This window comes from Macaca fascicularis, chromosome 16 (genome assembly GCF_037993035.2).
Source record: "Macaca fascicularis isolate 582-1 chromosome 16, T2T-MFA8v1.1".
Lineage (NCBI taxonomy): Eukaryota > Metazoa > Chordata > Mammalia > Primates > Cercopithecidae > Macaca > Macaca fascicularis.
The window spans coordinates 37,919,448-37,946,862 of record NC_088390.1 but is presented as its reverse complement, the minus strand read 5'-3'; the positions used below and the strand labels follow the sequence as shown (position 1 = coordinate 37,946,862).

Sequence of the window (27,415 nt, the reverse complement as noted above, 5' to 3'; positions counted from 1 at the left end):
AAAAAATATAAAAATTAGCTGGGCATGGAAGGCATGCACCTGTAATCCCACCTACTCAGGAGGCTGAGGCAAGAGAATTGCTTGAGCCCAGAAGGCAGAGGTTGCAGTGAGCCGAGATTGTGCCACTGTGCTCCAGCCTGGGCGACAGAGTTAAACTTTATCAAAAAATAAATAAATAAATAAAAATAAAGAAAAATCTTTCTCTGAAGTCATAATACAGATATTTTTTCTACAATTTCTTCTGAAAGTTTTAAACTTTGCTTTTTACATTTGGGTCTTTAATTCACCTGAAATTGCTTTTTGTCTATTGTGTGATGTAAGAATCTATTTTTTCCCTCTATTCCTCATTTGAGGAACCAATATTCCCAACATTATTATTGACTAGACTATCACCCCTTCCCAGCCTGAATTGTAATACCATCTCTGCCATAGACGAGGTTTCCTCAAAGGCTTAGACTTGTTTCTGGGCTCAGTTCTGTGCCATCGGTTTATTTTTCTATCCCTATGCCAATACCACACTGTGCTAATTACTATAATTTATAAAATGTCCTGCTATCTCATAGGGTAAGTCATCCCACTTTGTTCTCCAAAATTGACCTGTCTATTTAGGGCCTGAGCTCCTCCATATAAATTGTAAGAGCAGTTTGTCAGATTGTGCGCATGCACACACAGAGTTGAAATTTTGTTTGCATTTGCATTATATTGATCCACTATTTGGAGAGAGGTTTGCCATCTTTATGAACCTGGGACTTCCCATTCATGAACATAATTTCTCTCTCTCTTTTTTTTAGGTTTTTAAAAGTCTTAATAAAGTTACACATTTTTTTCTCTGGAAATATTTTGCATAACTTTTGTTGAATTCAATTTTAGGTATCATACAGGTTTTTGGCTATTTTAAATGAAATTTTAAAAAAATTACATTTTAAAATCACTCATGTGCTTATTATAGGAGCACAGTTGATTTTTGCACACAAATAATTTATCCAGCACCTTTGTCACTTTTTTTTTTGAGACAGAGTCTCATTCTGTCTGCAGTGGCACAATCTCAGCTCACTGCAACCTCCTTCTCTCAGGTTCAAGTGATTCTCCTGCCTCAGCCTCCTGAGTAGCTGGGACTACAGGTGCGTGCCACTATACCTGGCTAATTTTTGTATTTTTAGTAAAGACGGTGTTTCACCACATTGGCCAGGTTGGTTTCAAGCTTTTGGCCTCAAGTGAACTGCCCACCTCTGCCTCCCAAAGTGCTGGGATTACAGGCATAAGCAACTGCACCCAGCCTTTTCTCACTTTTCCAAGGTGCTTCTCTTGGAATTTTTTTTTTTTTTTTAAGACACGGGGTCTCACTCTATCTCCCAGGCTGGAGTGCAGTGGCATGATTATAGCTCACTGCACGTTTGGACTCCTGAGCTTAAGCAAGCCTCCTGCCTTAGCCTCCTGAGCAGCTGGACTATCGGCATGCTGGCCTCCTCTTGGATTTTCTTTATGGACAATGCTATAAACTGTAGAGAATGACAATTTCATTTTTTCCTTTAAAGACTTTTCAGCTTTGATTTTCTTTCTAGTCTTCACACACTGGCTGTGACCTCCAGAATAATGGTCAATAGAGGAGGTAAGAATAGGCAGCTCTTGATCCTAACTTTGAAGAGAATGCTTTGAGGAGAATTTTGCCCATGAAGTATGATGGTTGCTTTAAGTTTTTATAGATACACCCTTTTAAAGTTACAAAGTTTTTTTTCAAGTCTTAATTTGCTAAGAATTAAAAAAATATATATTTATATATATAGTCTTAGTCCATTTCGTGTTGTTATAATAGAATCCCTGAGAATGGGTAATTTGTAAAGAAAAGAGGTTTACTTGACTCACGGTTCTGGAAGCTGGGAAGTCCAAGAGGTGTGGCACCAGTATCTGGGTGGCTTCTGGTGAGGGCCTCGTGCTGTGTCATAACATGGTGGGAAAGCGGAAGGGGAAGCGGGTATGTGCTGAGGGACCAAACAGGAGAGGCAACCTTGCTTTATAACAACCTGCTAGGCCGGGCATGGTGGCTCACGCCTGTAATCCTTTGGGAGCACTTTGGGAGGCTGAGGCAGGTGGATTGCTTGAGTTTAGGAGTTTGAGACCAGCCTAGGTAGCATGGCAAAACTTCATCTCTATACAAAAAAAAAAAAAAACAAAAAAACTAGCCAGGTGTGGTGGTGTGCACCTGTAGTCCCAGTTACTCTGGGACAGGAGGATCACTTGAGCCCGGAAATTTGAGGCTGCAGTGAGCTATGACTGTACTACTGCACTCCAGCCTGGGTGACACAACGAGACCCTGGTTCAGAAAGAAAAACAAAAACAAAACCTGCTTGGGGAAATGAATCCCTTCCCAGGAATTAATCGAGTTTCTAGAGAAAGATGCTAATCTATAGTAATGGCCTAATCACCTCTTAAAGGTACCACCTCCCAATATTGATGCATGAGAATTAAGGTTCCAACATGAGTTTTGGCAGTGACAGTCAAACCATAGCATAGATCACAAATGGATATACACCCAGCCCTTAGTTTTTTCAAATAATTTTTCTATATATAATTTCCCTTTTTGATCTATTCCTGTTAATTATGTTAACAGATTTTCTAATGTTAGACCATTCTTTTATTCCTGAAATAAACCTCATTGGTTTATGTTGGTGGTTGTTATTGTAGTACATAATGCTGTATTGGTTTGTGAACTTAAAAGAATTTTTTTTTAATTTTTAATTTTTGTGGGTACAGAGTAGGTATATATATTTATGGGGTACGTGAGATTTTTGATACAGGCATGCAATGTGAAACAAGCAGGTCATGGAGAATGGGGTATCCATCCCCTCAAGCATTCATCCTTTGAGTTACAAACAATTCAATTACACTCTTTAATTTAAAATGTACAATTAAGTTATTATTGACTACAGTCACCCTGTTGTGCTATCAAAATCGTAGCTCTGTTGCCCAGGCTGGAGTGCAGTGGCGTGATCTTGGCTCACTGCAACCTCCACCTCCCAGGTTCAAGCAATTCTCCTGCCTCAGCCTGCCAAGTAGCTGGGACTACAGGCACACGGCACCACGCCCGGCTAATACTAGTATTTTTAGTAGAGATGGGAATTACAGGTGTGAGCCACCATGCCCAGCCCTTATTCATTCTTTCTATTTTTTTGTATGCATTAACCATCACCACCTCCCCATCAGTCCCCGGCTACCATTCTTAGCCTCTGGTAACCATCCTTCTACTCTTTATGTTCATGAGTTCAGTTGTTTTGATTTTTAGATCCCACAAATAAATGAGAACATGCGATGTTTGTCTTTCCATGCCTGGCTTATTTCACTTAACAAAATGACCTCCAGTTCCACCCATGTTGTTGCAAATGACTGGATCTCATTCTTTTTTGTGACTGAATAGTACTCCATTGTGTATATGTACCACATTTTCTTTATACGTTCATCTGTTAATTGACACTGAATCTTAGCTATTGTGAATAGTGCTGCAACAAACATAGGAGTGCAGATATCTCTTCAATGTACTATTTTCCTTTATTTTGGGAATATACCCAGCAGTGGGATTGCTGGATCATATGGTAGCTCTGTTTTTAGTTTTTTGAGGAACCTCCAAACTGTTTTCCATAGGGCTTGTACTAATTTACATTCCCACCAATAGCGTTCGAGGGCTCCCTTTTCTCCACAACCTCACTAGCATTTGTTATTGCTTGACTTTTGGGTAGAAGCCATTTTAACTGGGGTGAGATGTGTGTGTCATCCCTGCACAGAGGCCATGCTAATCTACTCTGTGTTGTTCTAATTTTAGTACATGTGTAGCGAGCGCTTGGTTTGAAAACATTTTATTTAAGTTTATTGCATCTCAAATTGTTCAAAAGTGAGATTGTGCTGTAATTTGCCTGTCTTATATTTTTCTTGTTTCATTTTGGTATCAAGGTTATATTTACCTCATAAAATAGTTTGAAGGTTTTCCTTCTTTTCCTCTTCTTTGGAATCATTTGCATGAAGTTGGTTGTCTGTTTTTTGAATGTTTGGTAGAGCTAACTTGTAAAATCACCTGGACCACATATTGTGTGTTTGTGTAGGTGGGGATATATTTCTAAAACATGAATTTAATTCCTTTAACGATTATTTGTTTATTCAGATCCTCTATTTCTAAGTCAGTTTTTTTGTTTTTCCTTGAGACAGGGTCTTGCTCTGTTGCCCAGGCTGCAGTGCCATGGTCCTCCTGCCTCAGATTCCCGAGTAGCTGGGACTACAGGCATGCACCACTATGCCCTGCTTATTTAAAAAATTTATGTATTTGTAGAGACAAGGTCTCACTCTGTTGCCCAGGTTGGTTTCAACCTCCTGGATTCAAGCAATCCTCCTGCCTCGGCCTCCCAAAGTGCTGGGATTACAGGTACGAGCCACCACACCTGGCCCTTAGTCAGTTTTGGTAAGTGTTTTTGCTCTGTGAAAATGTTTATTTCACCCAGTTTATTGGCTAATCTTGCTCATAGTATTTACTTATTATTTTTAAAGTATCTATTGTATCTGTAGTTATTTAATTGCTAATATTATTTATTTGTGCCATTTCTTACTTTGATCAATCAGATCAAATTTCTGTCTATTGGTATTTTCAAAGAACCAGACTTGATTATCCCTTCTATTGTTTCTTTGTTTTCTATTTTATTAATAGTTGTTCCTTTCTTTATTATTTCCTTCTATTTTCTTTGTATTTACTCTGATGTAGTTTATAGAAAATCTTGAATCTGATATTTATTCAATTAATTTCCAGTTTCTTTTAATATATGCTTGTATGACTTTTCCTCTAATTACTGCTTTTAGCTACATTCCACAAATTTTGACACAAAGAATTGTATTAAGTTATAAATATTTTCTAATCTTCATTATGATTTTTTCTTTGATCCATTTGTTGTTCAGAAGTGTGTTTTTACATTTCCCAAACATATTAGATTTTTAAAATTGTGCTGTTATTGATTTTGAATTTAATTGAATTGTGATGACAGAATGCAGTCTACATGATATTGGTTCTTGATTTGCTTTGTATTGTAGTACAAAATCAATTTTCAAAATGTTCATGAAGCTTAAAAAATGTGTATTCTGTAGGTGTTGGTTGTGGAGTTGTGCATATGTTCATTAGATTAAACTTACCGTGTTTAATCTACAGCCTAACTTGGTTTTTTGTCTCTTGGATACTTCTATTTCTTTTCTTTTTTTTTTTTTTTTTTTTTGAGACGGAGTCTCGCTCTGTCGCCCAGGCTGGAGTGCAGTGGCCGGATCTCGGCTCACTGCAAGCTCCGCCTCCCGGGTTCCCGCCATTCTCCTGCCTCAGCCTCCGGAGTAGCTGGGACTACAGGCGCCCGCCACCACGCCCGGCTAATTTTTTTTTGTATTTTTTAGTAGAGACGGGGTTTCACCTTGTTAGCCAGGATAGTCTCGAGCTCCTGACCTCGTGATCCGCCCGTCTCGGACTCCCAAAGTGCTGGGATTACAGGCTTGAGCCACCGCGCCCGGCTTCTATTTCTAATTCAATTTCAAATTCCAATTTCTAAGAGATGTTAACCTCTCCTACTATGCTTGTAGATTTTAAATTTCGTCTTATAATTCTCTCAGTTTTTGCTTTTCATATTTAATTTTTGCTTAATATATTTTGAGGTTGTGTTAACTGGAAGCATATAAGTTCCGAAATGTTCGACCTTTGTGATTATCTCCTTTAATTATAATATAGTGACTCGTTATTCCTTTTTTTCTTAATTTCTATTTTTTTTTTTTTTGAGACAGCCCAGGCTGGAGTGCAATGGCATGATCTCGACTCACTGCAACCTCTGCCTCCTGGGTTCAAGCAATTCTCCTGCCTCAGCCTCCTAAGTAGCTGGAACTACAGGCATGAACCACTAGACCTGGCTAATTTCTTTTTTAATTTTAGTAGAGACGGAGTTTCACCATGTTGGACAGGCTGGTATTGAACTCCTGACCTCAAGTGATCCGCCTGCCTTGGCCTCCCAAAGAGCTAGGATTACAGGTGTGAGTTGCCACACCAAGCTGTGGCTCTTTATTTCTAATAATGCTTTGGACTTAAAATATATTTTGCCAGAGATTGGTTACAACAGCTTTCTTTTGATTAATATTTGCCTAGTTTATCTTTTATCATTAAATAAAAGTTTTAGCTTTTTTGAATCCTTGAGTTTTAGGTGTGGGTCTTTTATAAACAGTATACATACAGCTTTTATTTTTAATCTAATCAGAGAATCTCTATCTGCTGAGTAAATCCTTTAGCATTTTTTAATATACTGTGATTACTGATATGTTGTATTGATTATCTCATTTTCGTTAATATACATGACATATAGAACTAATTTATATTACTTTTGTTCTTTCTAGTGCTCTGCTTTTCCTCTTTTTTTTTTTTTTTTTTTTTGAGACGGAGTTTTGCTCTTGTTACCCAGGCTGGAGTGCAGTGGTGCCATCTCAGCTCACTGCAACCTCTACCTCCTGGGTTCAAGTGAGTCTCCTGCCTCAGTCTCCCAAGCACCTGGGACCACAGGCACATGCTACCATGCCTAGCTGATTTTGTATTTTTAGTGGAGACAGGGTTTCACCATGTTGGCCAGGCTGGTCTTGAACTCCTGACCCCAGGTGATCCGCCCACCTCAGCCTCCCAAAGTCCTGGGACTACAGGCATGAGCCACTGTGCACAGTCAGCTTTTCCTCTTTTTTTCCCCCCATTTCTTGTCTCCTATTGGGTTGATTTGTTTTTCTTTTTTTTACCTCTACTAATTTGAAAGCTGTGAATTCTATTTCTATTCTTTTAGTGTTATTCTTAAATGTTTAACATATATATGTATTCTTTACTTAACAAGGTAGCAGTTATTCAACATCTTTATGTTTTTCCCAGATAATGTAGGAACTATTTGAAACTTGAAGTATGATCATTTTCTTCCTAGCTTACATATTGTTTTAAGTTTTTTAATGTATCTTATTTCAATATCCTTACATTTTGTATTATAAAAATTCATGTTGTTTTATGATGGCATGGCTTATTTAGATTTATCTTGGACTCTACCAATTTGTTCACTCATCGCTGTTTATTGCTCCTGGTTCCTTTTTCTATATTCAGTTTTCTTCTCCCTGAAGTATATCCTTTAGTTCTTTGCACATTGATATGTAATGGTAACAAACACTCTTTCTTCGTTTAAGCAAAAGTCATTTTCTTCCTTATAACATCTAGCTGGGGATAGAATTCTAGGTTGACCATTATTTTCTTTAAGTAATTTGAAGATATTTTCCTTTTTTTTTTTTTTTGAGACGGAGTCTTGCTCTGTCCCCCAGGCTGGAGTGCAGTGGTGCAATCTCTGCCTCCTGGGTTCACGCCATTCTCCTGCCTCAGCCCCCCGAGTAGCTGGGACTACAGGCGCCCGCCAGCATGCCTGGCTAATTTTATGTGTTTTTAGTAGTGACGGGGTACGGGGTTTCACTGCGTTAGCCATGATGGTCTCCATCCCCTGACCTCGTGATCCACCTGCCTCAGCGTCCTAAAGTGCTGGGATTACAAGCATGAACCACCGCACCCGGCCCATATTTCCCCATCTTATCCTGGCATCTATTGTTGCTGTTGAGAAGTCTACTGTCAGCAAGTACTGGCAATCAGTATTTTTTATCTGTGACTGCTGTTTTTTTCTTTTCTTCTTTTTCTTTTTTCTTTTTTTTTCTTTTAAGTTTTAAAATATTTTGTTAATGGCGAAAGGTTAGGGAAAGTAGAAGCTTTTTTGGAGGGCATTTTGGCACGATCTGTCAAAATTTTAAAGCTAGCATTGTTGTTTCCAGGAATAGATTCTGAAGATCTGATTGCACAAGGGCATGGAGCTGTGTGCAGAAGGAAGTTCACGTGGAGTTCTTTGTAATCATCAAACCTGGACCGGACAGGGGGCGGCACGCGCAGGAGCACACTCACTGGGAAGGGTGAGGCGCCTCCGTGACACCACCGGTTCCGTACACCTAAGGAGGAACTCCCCGGCCTGCTGGGCCCTGAGGGGTCCGGGTGAGCAGCCAAGGCCCCTGTCCTCATGCAGGGTTCTGGGAGACACTGGGATCCGTATGTATAAATAGGGGTGCTTTTCTGTTCCACAGAAGACAGGAACTGCCTGCGGTGCGTGAGGAAGCTGCCTCTGATGTGGCCCTAGCCGTCGCACCCAGCCGTGGGGCAGGACATGCCTTCCGTCCTGACCGACTTCCAGGAGAACTGGGAGCCATTCAGGTACCCGTCCTTCTGCCGCTTGGCCGCCAAGGGGCACCCGGAGGCGCTGTGGTGGGACGCGTACTTCCCGGTGATGTGGCCCTGGCCGTCGCACCCGGGGACCGGACACTTGTTGGGCTCTTGATCTTCTTTATCTTCTTTGCTCTGTGCTATCCTGATACCGCTTTTCTTTGCTCTCGGGTAACCTGAAAGGCCTAGTGCCAATCCGGCTTGGAGGCCTCAAGGCCACTGCCCTGAGCGTGCGTCCTCCAGGAAGTCCATCTCCGTTTCCCTTGAATGCGCAGGAACACGTTCTGTGCTGTTTCTCCCGGAGGTGATATATTACTGATTTTCCCTCGACAGTCCTGGTTTACACCTGGCACCCTTTCAGAATTATGAATAGTGCTCTATTTACTCTCAAAAATATCCTAGTTAGAATGATAAATTTTGTGGCCGTCCTGGGTGGAATTTCTTTTTTTAAATATTTATTTATTTATTTATTTATTTATTTTTTGAGACGGAGTCTCTCTCTGTCACCCAGGCTGGAGTGCAGTGGCACAATCTTCGCTCACTGCAATCTCCACCTCCCGGGTTCATGCCATTCTCCTGCCTCAGCCTCCCGAGTAGCTGGAACTACAGGCGCCCGCCACCAGGCCCGGCTAATTTTTTTGTATTTTTTTAAGTAGAGACGGGGTTTCACTGTGTTAGCCAGGATGGTCTCGATCTCCTGACCTCGTGATCCACCCGCCTTGGCCTCCCAAAGTGCTGGGATTGCAGGCATGAGCCACCGCGCCTGGCCTGGAATTTCATTTTTACTTCCCCTTCTAAGGATTAATTGTGCTTTCTGTATCTGATGATTCATCAATTCTGGACATTTTAAGCCATGTTCTCTTTTTAATAAGTCTACAAATAATAACTTCTGATTTAAAATTGTATATTAAGAAAATAAGTTAATAAACGTATGATTAGATTAATGTATCCTTTTTCTCTTCAAATTGTCTGGCCTGCCAATACCCTTTAGAGCTGGCATAGTTACTGTTAAAACACACCAGTTTTATTATGTAAATGGAACTTTTTTGGGCCCTCAGTCTCCAACACTTGCTTCAACCCTTTGTGTGTTTGCTTTTATTGTGTGTCATACATAAATAATATGTAAAACATACGTTAGCTACCACACGTGCCTGTAATCCTAGCACTTTGGGAAGCCAAGGCAGGAGGATTGCTTGAGCTCAGGAATTTGAGACCAGCCTGAGCAACTAAAATTAAAATTAAAAAAAAAAAATTAATTTAATTTACTAAAATTAAAAAAAATTAGCTGGATGTGATGGTGTACACCTGTAGTCACAGCTACTCGGGGGGTGCTGAGGTGGGAGGATCACTTGAGCTGGGGAGGTCTAGGCTGCAGTGAGTCCTGATTATGCCACTGTACTCCAGCCTGGCAACAGTGCAAAACCTTGTCTAAAAACAAAACAAAACAAAACATATGTTAAAGAATATGGTGCCCAGCACTTTGGTGAACAATTTGAGCATTATCTAATGCCTGGGATGCTCCCTTTGGCTGCTGTTTAAGTGCATTCTGTTGCAGTCCCCATGTAACTGCTATTCTGAATTTTATGTTGATTATTCGATTACTTTTCCGTATAGTTTTTACCACATGTATTTTAAAACAATTATTATTTCTTCTACTTTTAGAATGTATACAAATGGAATCATATTGTATTATATATATTCTTCAGTGACCTGATTTTTTCTCCTTCAAATTTATATTTTTGAAGTTAATTAATGTTGATGAATATCACTGTTGTTCATTTATTTCAGCTGTGGTATAGTAGCCCAGTGTCAATATATCACAATACATAAATCCACTCTACTTATTATGGACACAGAGAATGCTTCCACTTTTTTGGTAATTATATACCTATCACTGGGACTGGGGGTCATAGAGTATATGCGTGTTCAACATTATTAATTAGTACCTAACAACCAGTGGTGATATCAGTTTCCATTCCCATTTGCAATATTTGAATTTCTTTTGCTTCACACGCTCACTAGCACTTGGGACTGTCAGTGCTTTAATTGTTGCTCAATTGGTAAGCGTGGAATGGTAGGGCATTGCGTCTGTTCGTTTAAACTTTTAATTTAGGCTTTGTGATTTTAATTTGCATTTCCTTAATTCTCAATTGTGTTAAGCATATTCTCATGTTTATCACACATTTGTCTTTGATCTTCAGTGGAATTCCGGGTTTTCATCTATTTTCTTTGGGGCTATTTTTCTCTTTCTTATTGATTTATAAGCATTCTATGTTCTGGAAATTAATCCTTTGTAATATGTGTTGCAATTGTCATCTCCAAGTTTGTGTCTTGTTTTTTCTCATTCTTTATGAAGTCTCTTGAAAACCAGAAGTTCTTAATTACTTCATGTACTTTCTTTCTTTCTTTTTTTTTTTAGAGTTGAGGTCTCACTCTGTCACCCAGGCTGGAGTGTAGTGCTGTGATCATGGCTCACTGCAGCCTCGAACTTTTAGGCTTAAGTGATCCTTTTACCTCAGTCTCGTGGGTAGCTGACGTTATGTGCGAGCCTGTGTGCTCACCTGACCATTTTTTTTTAAAGGTAGGTGCTGTTTTGTCCCTTATTTAATAAGTCTCTCTCTACCCTGAGGACCTAAATTATGAAATTATTATTCTGTATTATCCTATATCATGTCCTAATTTTTGTTATAGTTTCACCTTTCACATTTGTGTTTAAGCTACTTTAAATGGATTTTTATGTAGGGCATGAAGGAGGAATACATTTTAACTTTCTTCCATATGGACAACCAATTGTGCTGGTATCATTTGTTGTGGTCCATCCTTTTCCTATTAAACTATGACATCTGTTCTGTCATAAAACCAGCTTCTGTATATTTTAGTTCACCTGGGCTGCTATCACAAAATACCATAAACTGGGTAGCTTAAAAACAACAGAAATTTATTTCCCATAGTTCTGGAGGCTGGGAAGTCCAAAATCAAGGCGAATTTGGTGTCTGGTGTGGGCCTGCTTTCTGACTCTTAAATGGCAGCTTCTTGCTGTGTCCTCACATGGTGGAAGGGGTGAGGGTTGTCTAGCAGGCTTCTTCTTATAAGAGCACCAATCCCGTTCATGAGGGTGCCACCTCCTTGACCCCATCACTTCCCAAAAGCCCCACTTCCCATCACCTTGGGGAGGAAGATGTCAATGTATGCATTTTGGGGGGATATAAACATTTAGACCACAGCACCGTATCTACCTACATTTGTTTCTGGGCTTTTTCTTCTATTTCATCAGTCTACTCTTGCACCAATACCATACTTTTTTTTTATTACTGTAATTTTGTCTTGATGGCTGGTAGGGCAGCCTTTATTTTCATATCTAGTAGGGCAAATCTTCCCCTCTTGTTCTTCTTCAAGAATGACTTGGGTTTTTTTGACCCTGTCATCTTTCCTACATATTTGATTGATTGGTTGATTGATTGATTGATGATTGATTGAGATGGAGTCTCTGTTGCCCAGGCTGGAGTGCAGTGGTGCAATCTTGGTTCACTACAACCTCCATCTCCCAGGTTCAAGCAATTCTTGTGCCTCAGCCCTCTGAGTAGCTGGAATTACAGACATGCACCACCATGCCTGGCTCAGTTTTGTATTTCTAGAAGAGATGGGGTTTTGCCATCTTGGCCAGGCTGGTCTCAAACTCCTGGCCTCATGTGATCCGCCCGCCTTGGCCTCCCAAAGTGCTGGCATTGCAGGTGTGAGCCACCACGCCCGGCGGTAATCTTATTCTTTCAAAGTCCCTGTCCTTCCAGCTAAACCATTAGCCTCTGTCTAGGAATCCAGGTAATATCCGTACATCCATACCTCTAGCCTGGGGGTGGGGCTGGGAGAAGCCACTGATTACAAGACAGTCTAAGAAACTACCATATCTTGCCATTATGACTGTGAAGTAAGAGTTTGTGGAAAGGCTATGAATTGCAGTTTCTGTAAAACCTCAGAGTGGAGCTTGCAGAAAAATTGCAAATCCATGTGTGACTGTTGCAACCTGAAAAAAATGGCTATTATTTTACCTTACTTCTACCCACCTTCCAATCTTGTTCAAATTTTCTTACTGGTTAACTCTACCTTGGAGTCATAGTAGTAAAAGTAATTATCTGACTTAAAAGAAGTGATGGTGGCACCAAGTTGATGATGGACTGTCTAGCCCAGTGCTATATATTTATGTTGATCTCAGTCATTTCCATGTATAGGTAAGGCATTGCTAGCCACCTGGTTCGGGAATGGCTTCCAGGAATAATACTCCTCCCCACCCTGTCAGTTCACCTGAGATTGTGGCATAAGGTACAGGGATCAGATGTTGTACTAGGATAACAGGCCTATGATGTTCAGCATTAGATGCATATGGTTGTTAAAGGAGAAGTAAGGTTTGAGATGTATGATGCCAAAAGCTAGTCTATTCAAATGTGAGATACAGATATGTCTTGAAGTTAATGTTTAAAAGCTCATTATATCTATGTTTAAAATATCAATCTCTCTTTCTTTATCCTTTGAATGATTGGTCTCAAAGTAACACTGCAACTTATAACAACATAATACTATTCTTAAAATGTTCTATTGTAGGCAATCAGGCAAGAGAAAGAAATAAAAGGCATCCTAATAGGAAAGGTACGAGTGAAATTGTCTCGGTTTTATGGTGACATAATCTTATATATAGAAAACCTTAAAAACTCCACCAAAAAGCCTGTTAGAACTGATAAATAAATTCAGTAAAGTTGCAGCAGACAAAATCAACGTATAAAAATCAGCAGCATTTTTATACACTAATAGCAAATTATCTGGAAAGAAAATTAAGAAAACAATCCTATTTACAACAGGAACACACACAAAATAAAATAATTATGTGTAAATTTATCAAAGGAGGTAAAAGACCTAAAGACCGAAAACTTATATAAAACATCGATGGGCCAGGTACAGTGACTCATGCCTGTAATCCCAGCACTTTGGGAGGCCGAGGCAAGTCGATTGCCTGAGGTCAGGGGTTGGAAACCAGCCTGGCCAACATGGTGAAACCCCGTCTCTACTAAAAACACGAAAAATTAGCCGGGCGTGGTGGCAGGCGTCTGTAATCCCCAGCTACTCAGGAGGCTGAGGCAGGAGAATCGCCTAAATCCAGGAGGCGGAGGTTACAGTGAGCCGAGATTGTGCCACCGCACTCCAGCCTGGGCAACAAGAGCAAAACTCCATCTCAAAATAAAACAAAATAAAATAAAACACTGATGAAATAAATTGAAGAAAACACAAATAAATGGAAAAATATCCTGCATTGGTGGGTTGGAAGAATTAATATTATTAGAATGTCTGTACTACCCAAAGTGATTTACAGATTCAGTACACTCTCTACCAAAATATGAATGTCAGTTTTTCACAAAAATAGAAAAAAAAATTCATAAATTCATATGGAACCACAAGAGACCCTGAATAGCCAAAACAATTTTGGGCAAAAGAACAAAACTGGAAGCATCACACTACTAATTTCAAAGTATATTATAAATCAACTGTAATCAAAAGAGCATGGCATAAAAACATTCACAGCAGTGAAACAGGATAGAAAACCTAGAAATAAACCCAGGCATTTATGGTCAATTGATTTATGACAAAGGCACAAAAGAACACACAACGGGGAAATAACAGTCTCTTCAATACATGGTGTTTGGAAAACTGGAAATAATCAATTATACACACGCAGAAGAATGAAATTGGATCCTTGTCTCACAACATATACAAAAATCAACACAAAATGGATGAAAGATTATTAGAAGACCTAAACCTGTAAAACTACTAGAAGAAAACATAAGGAAAAAGCTCCATGGCATTGGTCTGGGTGATGATATTTTGGATATGATCCCAAAAGCACAGGCACCAAAAGCAAAAGTAGATGAATGGGATTGCATAAAACTGAAAAGCTCCTGCACAGCAAAGAAAACAATTAACAAAATGAAGAGACAACCCACAGAGTGGGAGAAAATATTTGCAAACCATAATATCAAAAATATATAAGGAACTCAACTCAATGGCAATAAGATAAATAACCTGATTTTAAAATGGACAAAAGACCTGAACAGCCATTTCTCAAAAGAAGACATACCAATGGCCAACAGGTTCATGAAAAAATGCCCACCCTCACAGATCATTAGAGACGTACAAATTAAAGCCACAATGAGCTATCACTTCCCACCTGTTAGGATGACTGTTATCAAAAAGATAAAAGGTTACAAGTGTTGGTAGGGATGTAGAGAAAAGGGGACCCTTGTACACTGTGGGTGGGCATGTAAATTAGTACAGCTACTATAGAAAACAGAAAGGATGTTCCTCAAAAAACTAAAAACAGAACTACCATATTATCCAGCAGTCCTACTACTGGGTATATATTCAAAGGAAATGAAACCAGTATGTTGGAGAGAAATCTACACTCTCATGTTTCTTGTAGCATTATTCACAATAGCCAAGATATGGAATCAACCTAGGTGTCCATCAACAAATGAATGGATAAAGAAAATGTGGTACATATACATGATGGAATACTATTCAGTCTTAAAAAAAGGAAAGCCTGTCATTTGTGACAATGTGGATGAACCTGGAGGACCTTATGTTAAGTGAAATAAGCCCGACACAGAAAGACAAATACCAAATAATTTCACTTATACAAGCATACCTTGCTTCAGTGTGCTTCGCAGATAGTGCTTTTTTTTTTTTTTTTAATAAATTGAAGGTTAGTGTCAGCCTTTGTTGAGCAAGTCTATCACCACCATTTTCCCAACAGCATAATCTCACTTTGTATTTCTGTGTTAGCATGTTAGCAGTAAAGTATTTTGAAATTAAGGTATGTGGCCAGGCGCGGTGGCTCACGCCTATAATCCCAGCACTTTGGGAGGCTGAGGTGGATGGATCGCCTGAAGTCAGGAATCCAAGACCAGCCTGGCCAACATGGTGAAACCCAGTCTCTACTAAAAATACAAAATTTAGCTGGGCATGGTGGCAGGTGCATGTAATCCCAACTACTCAGGAGGCTGAGGCAGGAGAATCACTTGAACCCGGGAGGTGGAGGTTGCAGTGAGCCGAGATGGCTCCATTGCACTCCAGCCTGGGCTACAAGAGCAAGACTTTATCTCAAAAAAAAAAAAAAAAATTAAGATACGTACATTTTTAGACATAATGTTATTACACACTTAATAGACCACAGTATAGTGTAAACATAACTTATATGTACTGGAAAACCCCAAAATTTGTGTTTTGCTTTATTGTGATACTTGCTTTTTTGTGACAGTTTAGAATCAAGCCGACAATATCTCTGAGATACTCCTGTTTGTGAAATTTTAAAAAGCTGAACTCATAGAAGTAGAGAGGAGAATAATGGTTATTAGAGGCTGGGAGTGGGGACAGGGAAGGGGAAGTTGTTGGTCAAATTGTACAGTCCGAGTTAAATAGACGACTAAATGCAACTAAAGTCAATTATAATGTATTGTGTATTTCAAAATAACTAAGAGTGGGCTGGCCTTGGTGGCTCACGCCTGTTGTCCTAGCACTTTGAGAGGCCGAGGTGGGTGGATTGCTTGAGCTCAGGAGTTCGAGACCAGCCTGGGCAACGTGGCAAAACCTCATCTGTATGAAAACATACAAAAAATTAGCCAGGTGTGGTGGTGCACGCCTGTAGTCCCAGCTACTTAGGTGGGCTGAGGCAGGAGGATCGCTTGAACCCAGGAAATTGAGGCTGCAAAGAGCCGAGATCGCGCCACTGCACTCCAGCCTGGGGGCCAAAGTGAGACCCTGTCTCAAAAAATGAAAACAAAAAAACCCCAAAAACTGAGAGTAAATTTCAAATGTCTTACCACTAAAAACAAGTGAGATGCTATGATGGGTATGTTAATTATCTTGATCTAATCATTGCACATTGTATACATATATGAAGACATCACATTGTACCCCAGAAATATATATAACTATGATTTTTCAATTAAAATACTAATTTTTAAAAAGAAAAATGGGCCGGGCGCCGTGGCTCAAGCCTGTAATCCCAGCACTTTGGGAGGCCGAGACGGGGGGATCACGAGGTCAGGAGATCGAGACTATCCTGGCTAACACGGTGAAACCCCGTCTCTACTAAAAAAATACAAAAAAACTAGCCGGGTGAGGTGGCGGGCGCCTGTAGTCCCAGCTACTCGGGAGGCTGAGGCAGAAGAATGGCATGAACCCGGGAGGCAGAGCTTGCAGTGAGCTGAGATCCAGCTACTGCACTCCAACCTGGGTGACAGAGCAAGACTCCATCTCAAAAAATAAAAATAAAAAAAAAAAAGAAAAAGAAAAATGAAGAAAATTAAATTTAAAAATATTCTGTTGTATAAGAAGCAATAAATTATTAACAGAGCTATCTTCCAGCTTACCAGTTATCTCTTCAGTTGCATTTAATCTGCTGTTTAATTCATCTATTGGGTTTTTCATTTCAGTGGCTTTCTGTATTTTTCTAATAGTTCAAATTGGGCATTTTCCAAATATGCTTGCTCTTTGTAATGACATCTTTCTTTTTCTTGTTTTGAGCCCCTTTATGTTGTTAATTATTTAAGGCATACTTACTTTGAAGTTTCTGTGTTTGTTCTATGGTTGAACACTTGGCAGGGTTGATCAAATCTATTGCTTATTCTGTCTGATTCTTGCTCACATATAACTCGTGATTTTGGACTATGAGCTCATCTATGGCAGCACTCTCTCTGTGGGAATCGTATGCAGCCTTGGTTGAGAGCATGCCCTCCAGAGTAGTTTTGTGTTTGTTACTGTCAGGAATCCTAGGGGTGTCACTGTCTTGAGGATAGTCATTAGGTTACATGACCAGTTTGGGAGTTCCTGGACTGCAGGAGTACAATCAAACTTTCTCACCTGACATGAGGTGAAGCCTCACAGTTCCAACCCTTGGGAGAGATTTTTTTCCCACTCCGAGGCTAGGATAGAGCAGAAAAGCTTCCTTATAACCTCTTCACTCCCCTCTACCTCCTACCTCCACTCCATACAACTACAGAATTAACTCAAAAGCTTATTCCTTTGATATTTACTCCCCTCTCAATTTTTGGTCCCTGGGAATTTCCTTACTCACTCGAGCTCTTAGCTCTGCTTTTCAGAGGCCATCTATTATATTTTATCCATAATTTCTAGGTGCCTATTAATGGGAGGGTTTTCAGGTTATCTAGTGAATCCTATTTCCAAGACCATGAAGCTTACTCTTTGTTTTTGTTAATCATTGTGTCCCTTTTGCCTATTATAATGCCTGAAAAGAAAAAAAGTATTTGATTAATATTTCCTTTGTTTGGCGGCGGGGGACAGAGTCTCGCTCTGTAACCCAGGCTGGAGTGCAGTGGCGCGATATCAGCTCACTGCAACCTCAGCCTCCTGAGTTCAAGTGATTCTCCTGCCTCAGCCTCCTGAGTGGTTGGGATTACAGGCATACACCACCTTGTCTGGCTAATTTTTGTATTTTTAGTAGAGACAGGGTTTTGCCATGTTGGCCAGGCTGGTCTCAAACACCTGACCTCAAGTGATCCACCAGCCTCAGCCTCCCAAAGTGCTGGAATTACAGGCGCGAGCCACTGTGCCCAGCCTCTCTTCTTTTGTTTTTAGTCTCTCGTGGTAATTGAGATCTTTAAACCTCTTGGCTGTCCCCCAGTGCCCAGCAGATCGTGGCCCACAGCAGGAACTCAAGACGTGTTTGTGGAATAAATTGAAAGAATAAATTGGACAGATGAGGACTCTGATACCAGAGATGTGAAGCAACTTAAGTCTCTGGAAGTTCCGTGCTGGTAAAGGGGATTTCTATATGACATTGTTCACTCACATTTCTGTTTCCCACAGATTAACCCATCCCAGCAGTCATAGGAAGACTTTCCCCCTCTAGTCCTGCCCTCTGAATCTGATTTGATTGGAGAGTGTGGTCCTGTGTGCCCACTCTCTTCTCCAGGTGTCAGGATGTCAGTACCTCGTACCCAAGAGCTGCAAGTCTAATGATCCCAGAGGGGTTGTTGGTGGCAGCAACTGAGAAGTAGGAGAGAGGAAGAAGGAAAGGGAAAGAGAGAGAGTGGCCATCGAGGAGAATGGAAACGCCCCGTGTGCTTCCAGATCGTCTCATCTGTGGTCTGCTGCACCATTGCTGATTTCCATTCCCTCTTTTTATTTATTATGATTAAATTTGAACTCTTGGTAAGAGGTCAGTTGTTTTAGCTAAGAATGACTTGATTGATTTATGCCTCTTAGTGTCGAAGAACAACAAACCTTGCCCTAACTTGAGCCCTCCCTGGCTGTCTGGGAGTATACTCACTGTGGTCCGTGTGAGCGTGGCAGTGGAGAGAGCCCTGAGCTGGGAGCCGGGAGCCCTTGGCTCCTGGCCAGGCACTGCCACTGTGTGACCATGGGCAAGTCACTTGCCCTCTCTGGACTCAGTTCTACCATCCACAACTTGAGAGGATGATCTTTAAGAGTGTTTCCAGCTGTGACATCCTATGGTTCTATTTTATCTTCACTTATTCCTTTTCTAGTGCTTCTCCTTTCTTTATGGAGATCCAAGTTTCTGACATATAATTTTCCTTCTCTCTGAAAAACTTTTAACATTTCTTGCAAGGCAGGTCTACTAACAACAAATTCCCTGTTTTTGTTTGTGTGATTCTCTGCTAGAGATCAGAAACACGGTAACAGAAATGAAGAGTACCTTTTTTTTTTTGAGACAGAGTCTCGCTCTGTTGCCCAGGCTGGTGTGCAGTGGCGCGATCTCGGCTCACTGCAAGCTCCGCCTCCCGGGTTCACACCATTCTCCTGCCTCAGCCTCCTGAGTAGCTGGGACTACAGGTGCCTGCCATCACGCCTGGCTAATTTTTTTTTGTATTTTTAGTAGAGACAGGGTTTCACCGTGTTAGCCAGGATGGTCTCAATCTCCTGACCTCATGATCTGCCCTCCTTGGCCTCCCAAAGTGCTGGGATTACAGGCGTGAGCCACTGCGCCTGGCCTGAAGAGTGCTTAGAATTTTTGTCTCTCTGCTTATATAACCCATCTGTTCTTGCATGTTGTCTATGTTTCCCATTACAACCCTTAGCTTTTTTTTTTTTTTGAGACATCATTTTGCTCTTGTTGCCCAGGCTGGAGTGTAATGGTGCAATCTCAGCTCACTGCAACCTCCGCCTCCTGGGTTCAAGCAATTCTCCGCCTCAGCCTCCTGAGTAGCTGAAATTACAGGCACGCGACACCACTCCCAGCTAATTTTTGTATTTTTAGTAGAGACGGGGTTTCACCATGTTGGCCAGGCTGTTCTTGAACTCCTGACTTCACGATCCACCTGCCTTGGCCCACCTCAAAGTGCTAGGATTACAAGTGTGAGTCACTGCTCTGGCTTTTTTTTTTTTTTTTTTGACAGGATCTCGCTCTGTTGCCCAGAATGGAATGCAGTGGCGCATGATCAGGGCTCACAGCAGCTTTGACCTCCCAGGCTCAAGCAATCCTCCACCTCAGCCTCCCACACATAGCTGGGACTACAGGCATGCACCATCATGTGCAGCTAATTTTAAAATATTTTGTAGAATCGGGTCTTGCTGTGTTGCCAGAGCTAGTCTCAAACTCCTGGACTCAAGTGATCCTCGCATCTTGGCCTCCCAAAGTGCTGGAATTACAGGTATGAGCCACCATGCCTGGTCGCCCTTAGCATCTTAATTATAGCTTTTTAAACATTTCTGGTCTGATTTAATTCCAGCATTTCTGCCATGTCTGAGTCTGGTTCTGATCCTTGCTCAGTCTCTTCAAACTGTGTTTTTTTGTGTTTTAGTATGCCTTATAATTTTTTCTTGATGGCCAGACATGATGTACTGGGTAAAAGGAACTGTAGTCAACAGGCCTTTAGTGAATTGGTGGTCAGATGCTGCGGGGAAAGGAAAGGAAGTGTTCGATAGTCCTGTGATTAAGTCTCAGTCTGTTGGTGAGCCTGTGCCCTTGGGCTGTGACCTTCACAAGTGATTCTCAGTCCCCCCTCCTTAGGTGGAAAAGGGTGGCTGGAGGGGGCTGGAGTTGGCTATTTCTCTTCCCCTGGGTTATTGGGCTCTGATAGGTTAGGCTATGATAAACCTAAGCCCAAATAGATTAGGCTATGATAAAACAGTTTGTATTGAGCGCAGTCCTTATTTATTTATTTATTTATTTATTTTGAGACGGGGTCTCACACTGTCACCCCTGTTGGAGTGCAATGGCGTGAGTCTCCTGCTTCAGCCTCCCAAGTAGCTGGGATTACAGGTGCCCACCACCATGCCCGGCTAATTTTTTTGTATTTTTAGTAGAAATGGGGTTTCACTATGTTGGCTGGGCTGGTCTCAAACTCCTGACCTCATGATCCGCCCGCCTCGGCCTCCCAAAGTGCTCACAGGTGTGAGCCACCGCACCCAGCCGTCCTTCTTACAAAGAACAGAATGCTCTGGTGTATTTCAGAATGGCTACTTTTCACCTCCTCCTGCCGGAAGCACTACATTTTTCTCTGATCATCACTGTGAGAAGCTGTTAGAGCTCCTGTAGATAAAACTCACGCAAGAGTGAGGACTCGCCTGCGACTGGACTCCCTTGGGGTTTCACTCTCAGACTCGTCCATGCTGAGACTCCAGCAATTACCAGTTACCATTCAGGTTTTCCTGCCCCAGTACTGGTTCCCGCAGTGGTTTCTGCTCAGGGTTTCTGTCCTGCTAAGTTGTGATTCTCTGTGCACGCCTGTCTGTCTCTCCAGTTTTGGGGTAGGATGCAGATGTATAGCTGTAAAACAAATGAAGCAAGGTTAAAAATGAAGCATAGCAAAAAAGGCTGGAGGTGGAATCATGGGTGATTTTTCTTTCTCCGGGGAGACAGTTTTGCTATGCTTACTGCATTTTCTATGTTTCCTTTAGTGAGAATGTATCTCTCTTGTAATGGCAAACAAACCACATTAAAATAATATTTTAAAGGCTGTTCCATTTTGTGCTGCTGGGAGATGGGAGACCTGATTGACCCTCACGTCCATGCCCGGACCCACCAGGGACATCGATGGGTTGGAAGGTGTCAGGGGAATGTGTTGGTGAAGAGATGAGAGCCCCACAGCTGCCCGTGTTGGCAGCAGCTGCTCAAACAGAGGCTATTCTGCTTAAAAAAATAAAGATGGGGTCATCCTTATGCCCTGCAATGGTCCTAGGGAAAAGGAATTAGTTGCCTTCTAAGGGAATCTGGAGGGCAGAAGCAGCACTGCTGGGGGAAGCCTCAAGCTTTCAGGGACCCAACTTTTGGCTTAATAGGAGAAAGACTGGCCAGGCTTGCAAACTGTCCAAGATTAGAGCCAGCATAGCCTTGAGAGACAGTGAGCCCCTCGTCATTGGGAGAGTATAACCGAGGCTGCTGACCACTCTCAGGGACACTGTAGTAGACCTTTCCTGTAGTGCTTTGAGACTGTGGTAGAGGAGCTCAAAGCTGCCCTTTCATTTGTTAAGGGAGAAGGAAAGAATTGGAAGAAGAGGAATTAATGCCATCATGGCCAAGAGAGGGACTTCTCAAGTCAGACAGCTGGCTTTAAGCGCTGGATCTGCAACTTACTAGCTGTGCAATTTTAGGCAAGTTGCTGCACCTCTCTGTGACTCAGTTTTCTCATCTGCAAAATGGGTGAAATAACAGGGTGGCTGTGATCAATAAATGAGATAGCACATGAAGGGCTTGCTGCGGGGCCCTGTACACAAGAGCTCTGTAAATGAGATTGGCGATGGGGTCGTCATTTTCCAAGGCACCAGAGATCCCAGGCCTCCTGCAACTTGCCCCACTCCCAAGTCACTCATTTCCTCATCTGTCGGCCTTGTCATGTTTGGAATTTTAGCATCTGTTGGTCAAAAGTCATATTCTGTATTTGGCTGAACTAATTTTGTCCCAGATTATTTCTAACAGAGTCAACATTCTTCCCCCTCCTGCCTCTGAATCTTCTCAAAGGTAGACATTCTCCGGGCAGGCTGCTCTCTTAGCTTGGTTTCCTTGGCCTCCCTCCCCGTGTCTGTGCCCAGAATGTAATAACAAATCCCATCTCCCAGCCAGGAGCTGGGTGCCCAGGAATTCCGGCCCCGCTTGGCCAACTCTGGTTGCCAGCGCATCTGTTTCTAATCAGTGCAGCAGGACGCATTCTTTCTGCCGAGTGTGCAGGCCCGGAGCCTGGGGACTGTGCTAATTGATTGCTAAATGGATCTTGTCATTTCCAAAAGAGGCCTCTAGGCCTGCTCTTTGCTCTGCCTCTGCTCTCCACGGGCCAAAGAGCTTAAGAATTAACTCGTCCACTGCCTTTGACGGGAGGCAAGGACTGTCTCAAACTTCAGTGCTAAGAATGCACCAGGAGCCTTGGAAAAGCCTCTGCTCTTTGTAAAGAGATTCATGGCTGAAAAAGCGCTGCCATGGACGTGACCCCATTTGATTCTCCTGGTGGCTTATAGGGGGAGGCCTGACCCCACTGGACATATGAAGAAATAAAGACCCGGGGGTGTGAGTTGAGTGGCCCGGGTCACCCAGAGCTGCTAGCAAGGATGAGACTGTCTTGAGCCCTACTCATGCTGGGTCCAGGTTCTGTCCCCAGACCTCAGCCCATTGGCAGTGTCTGGCCGGGGCTTGCTATTGAGGTTGCAGAGAAAGTGGACAGCACAAGGTCTGCTGACGGGGCTGTCTGGGTCGGCAGGACACTCACAGATGTCTTGGTGTCTAGCTGCCCTGTCCTGATGACAGCACCAGAATGGGGAAGATGCTGCTCATGTTCAGGGGTGTAGCGCTGTGCCTTAACCTTCTTTCCCTAGCCGTACAGCCCCTCCCATCCCAGCATCCCTGCACCAAGGCCTCTGGGCTTCCCTGGCACTTACAGAAGTATTGAGTCACCATCTGTTTTCTCGTCTGTCTCCCCAGCTTGAAGCCAGGGATTGTTGTCTTTCTGCCTCTAAATCTCTACCTAGAACAGGGTCTGCTCATAGTAAGTGGTCAATACATAAATGCAGAATGAATGAATGAATGATTCGTCCTGGACTGTTTTCTGTGATTTCCTTCTCCTTGGTCTCTTGGCAGGATTGGTCAGAGAACAAGATTTCAGTTTACTCTCAGCAGAACCCTTTAGCACTCAGATGCCTCAGTTCCTGACAAAATCTCTCAGCTTCAGTCTTCACATATGTCAAATGGGATGATTCCGTGTGTCCACCATGGGCTGGTTGGAGGACCAGTTGAGATCATGGAAATTTGAACATTATACTCATGTGAATGCTGTGTGTGTGTGTGTGTGTGTGTGTGTGTGTGTGTGTGTGGTTGGTTTGGTTGTTTTTTTTTTGTTTGTTTGTTTTGAGAGGGAGTCTCCCTCTGTTGCCCAGGCTGGAATGCAGTGGCATGATCTTGGCTCACTGCAACCTCCACCTCCCAGCCTCAAGTGATCCTCCAGCCTCAGCCTCCTGAGTAGCTGGGACTACAGGTGTGTGCCACCACGCCTGGCTAATTTTTTTGTTTTTCACAGAGGCAGGGTCTCCCTATGTTGCCCAGGCTGATCTCAAACCTCTGGCCTCAAACAATCTTCCCACCTCGGCTTCCCAAAGTGCTGAGATTACAGGTGTGAGCCACCACACCCTGCCTGTTTTAATCTTTAAAACAAAATTCAGGGCTCAATTCTCTTCCAGAAGCTTCCTCATTGGCTCACACTGCCAAAAGGGCTTATTGTGGAATCAGGGGTGCAGAGAAGTTCCTTCAGCCTGTAAAACTATGTATGGTATCAAAGTAACTCTTGGTTTAGGCTAAGTGGCTCAGATAGACATCACCCAGAAGAAGGGGGCATTCTCAGCCTCGTGAGTCCCAGATCCCGGGTCCTTGCCACCTTGGGGCCCCTTTCCGCTATTCTTCCCCTCTTCCCTACATTGATTAAGACTCAAGTTAAGAAATCAAAGAGAACCGTGCTTAACTCCTGGATCTCCTTCTTTCTAGCTCTGTGACTTTGGGGAAATTATTGCAGCCATCTGATCTTACCATGTTAGGATGGGGACAATAGCACACCTTGCAGAGTGTTGACAGGAATGACTGAAATATTGTACAAAATATGCTTCACAGTGGGTGGGCATGTGTTAAGTGCTCCGTAAGTGCTAGTTATTCTGGTTGTGCTGGAAGGAGCCCCCTAATTCTCTGTCTCTTCTACCTTGGCCATGAAGTCCTCTGCCATCTGATCACCCCACTGACACTTTTACAAAGGCCTCTTGTACTCTTAATTGCAAAATCCAAAGGAAAAGAGCTTTGTTCTTACCCTCTGTAGTCTCTTGGCAGCATTTGACACCATGACCTTTTCCTTCCTGAACATTCTCTCCTCCCTTAGTTTCTAGGTTAAAACACCCCCTTGGTTCTCCTACTTCCCTGACCGTTCTTCTCTGTTTCTTTCATGCGTTCTTTCTTGGCCACAGTCCTAACGCCTGCTCTTCCCTAGGGTCCTGTGTGTTTTTTCTCAGCTAGTAGTTACCAGAGTTTACAGGCACAAAACACACAGTCCCTGCCCATGAGAGCTTATGATCTGGCAGGACTCAAGCTAACTGGCACCTATTGAGGATCTGAGAGAAGCCAGGCGCTGTGCTTTGTGCTTTTAATGTGTCATCCCATCTGACACTTGTAGACTGACCAGGGCTCACATCCCAGCCCCATCACGTCAGTCCCTGGGGACAGCAGCAGATATTCCCCAGGTCCCCTCACCGGTGGGGAAGGAGATGGTAAGCAATGCCAGGACCTAGGCTGGTGTGGGGGTGAGCCTGCCCGCCAGCCTATACAACCCCAAGCTCTGGGGCAAACAGGCATAGAGAGAAAGGGCTGGTGATTTACAGTTGCAAAACTAGTGTCTTGTCTCCTGCTTTGCCACTCATTTGCTGTGTGACCCTGGGTAAATCACTTTACCTCTCTGAGCCTCAGAGATATCAGTGAGGCCCAGTATATGAGTGCTGAGTAAACAAGATGCAAATTTTTGTCATCTTTAAAGCACTTTCAGGCATATGATCCAGTCGGCTCCTGACAAAGAAATGACTTGCTAGAGGTTCCGGCTAAGCTGGAAATTCCAATTGGATCTCCTGACTTGTGGGGACACCATTTGGTCAATTCCACAATGTTGGGGGCCCTTTACATATATGACTCCATTTGCTTTTCCCATCTATCCTGGTGACAGTATGATCATGCCCATTTTATGAATGAGAAAAATGAAACCCCGAGAAGTTAAGCGATGTGTCCAAGGCCCGCACAAGTGGTGGGAACCAGGCTCTGTCCCGGAGCTGTGCTCCTTCTGCTACGGGACACTGCTATTTGGTCCCTACATTCACCAGCTGCCACCTGATCCATGATTTGGTTTCGAATGCGCCAGCCTCCCAGGAACACCATTAACTGTCTTGGGCCAGGTATTCACCCACCGTCTTACACAATAAATAGCTTTAAACAAATTAATGTTTTGTGGCAACCTGTTCCTAGAACCTAATCATCTTTGGGAGATCTGGGAGGGTGCAGGGGGAGGGAATTCATGAAAGGAATGTGGGAGATCATCATTCTCTCTTGAGAGATTGGATTGTGGGACATCCCTGGGGCTTCTCAGAGCCCCCAAAGCCCTGTGTGTAAAATCACGTCAGGTATGATTACTGAGTACCTGAGCTAAGTGACTTGATGTGAATTATCTCATTTAATGCTGACATAGGCCCTATGTGACAGATGCTATTTTTATCCACAAGTTATAGATTCAGAAACCAAGACCAGAGAGTGCACAGCTAGTGAGTGGTGGAGCCAGGATTTGAACCTGGACAGTCGGAGTCCTTAGACTGAGCCCCCAAGTGCCACATCACAGTGGCGGAGGACCAGGGGCTCTCTGAGGTGCCTCGCAACTCTGTGATTGACTGAGCCTTTTCTCTCTTTCTCTCTGTCACTCCAGCCAGCCTTCTTCTCTAGTTCTAGTTCTGGAAGCTTCCTTCCCTCTGCACTCAGCGACGCTGCTGGAGATGCTGGCAGAGCCCTGATGGCCACATCCGTGTCTGGTCTGTGCACTGTGTCTCAGTCAGTGCCCTAAGCTCCTCCTTGGCAGTCCAAGGCGGAGTTGGCCAGAGCTTATGTTCACATTTTAAAGATTTATTCTGCTCTTTGAATCTTCTCTTCCTTTGCCTTGCACTGTTTATTGAAATAGTTCATAGGATACTGTTAAAGACTAAAACAAAACTCAATGGAAACATATTTATGGGTGCTGATGGGATTGCTGCCATGTGACGAGGTTGGGAAATAGTTCTCTTGGGTGCATGTTGAGCTTTAGAATGGTCAGGAGGGGTGGGGGAGCAGGGACTCACTTCTTGGCTAGCTCTGCAGTTTTACACCCTGCTTCCCAGTGATCCAATCGGATTATTCTTCCCTGTTTTGGAGAGCTGTTGCTTTTGTGAGTCCATGCCTCTCCGAGGCAAGGCGGCTTAGGGGCTGGTCCCCAAGGTCCTTCCCTAACCTGGTCCTGCGTGCTCTGTACTTCGAATGAAGTCCTCACTGTTTCTGGCATGTGAAGGACTCTTCTTGGCTTCCGATGTAGATGCAAGGTTTTCCTCTAACAGGTTATTTCTGTCCTGAGCTGTGAAGAAGAATCAAAAATATATATACCTCATAGCTATCTTTCCCACACTCCAAACTGCTGGCTTCTCAAAGGCACTGCAGTTGTTGTTATTAATATTATTTTCCTCCAGGGCATAGCCCGGAGAGGCCCGCGGGGGCTGGGAGGGCATGGGCACGCTCAGAGCACAGGCTGGGGGCCAGCACAGAACTTCCAAGCAAGCAAGGGCCAAGGACTAAGCAGGGACCAGGCGGCAACTGGGGACCCAAGCGTGGGGCCCAGGACAGGAAGGAGCCACAGGCAGGAGGGCAGCACCTAGCCCAAGCTGGGAAGGCAGCTCCAAAGTAGCAGAGTTGGAATCATGGGCCCATAGTGGGTGTCATGAAGTCCAAACAAGTGACCCCCTGCCAGGGTGGGAGGTATGTCCCAAAGCCAGACAGAGTGTGAGCCCTGTGCCTGGGCTGTGGGCAGCTTTCCTGGGAGGGACAGATGGAGGGAGAGATGTTCACTACACTGTCCCCCACTGGCAGCCAGGTCC

The 27,415-nt window shown here is 43.1% G+C and overlaps 1 pseudogene; it reads right to left on the bottom strand.

The window, feature by feature from the left end:
* Positions 1-3,731: 3,731 nt before the first annotated feature.
* Positions 3,732-3,845, bottom strand: LOC123569585 (U6 spliceosomal RNA; annotated as a pseudogene).
* Positions 3,846-27,415: the final 23,570 nt, after the last annotated feature.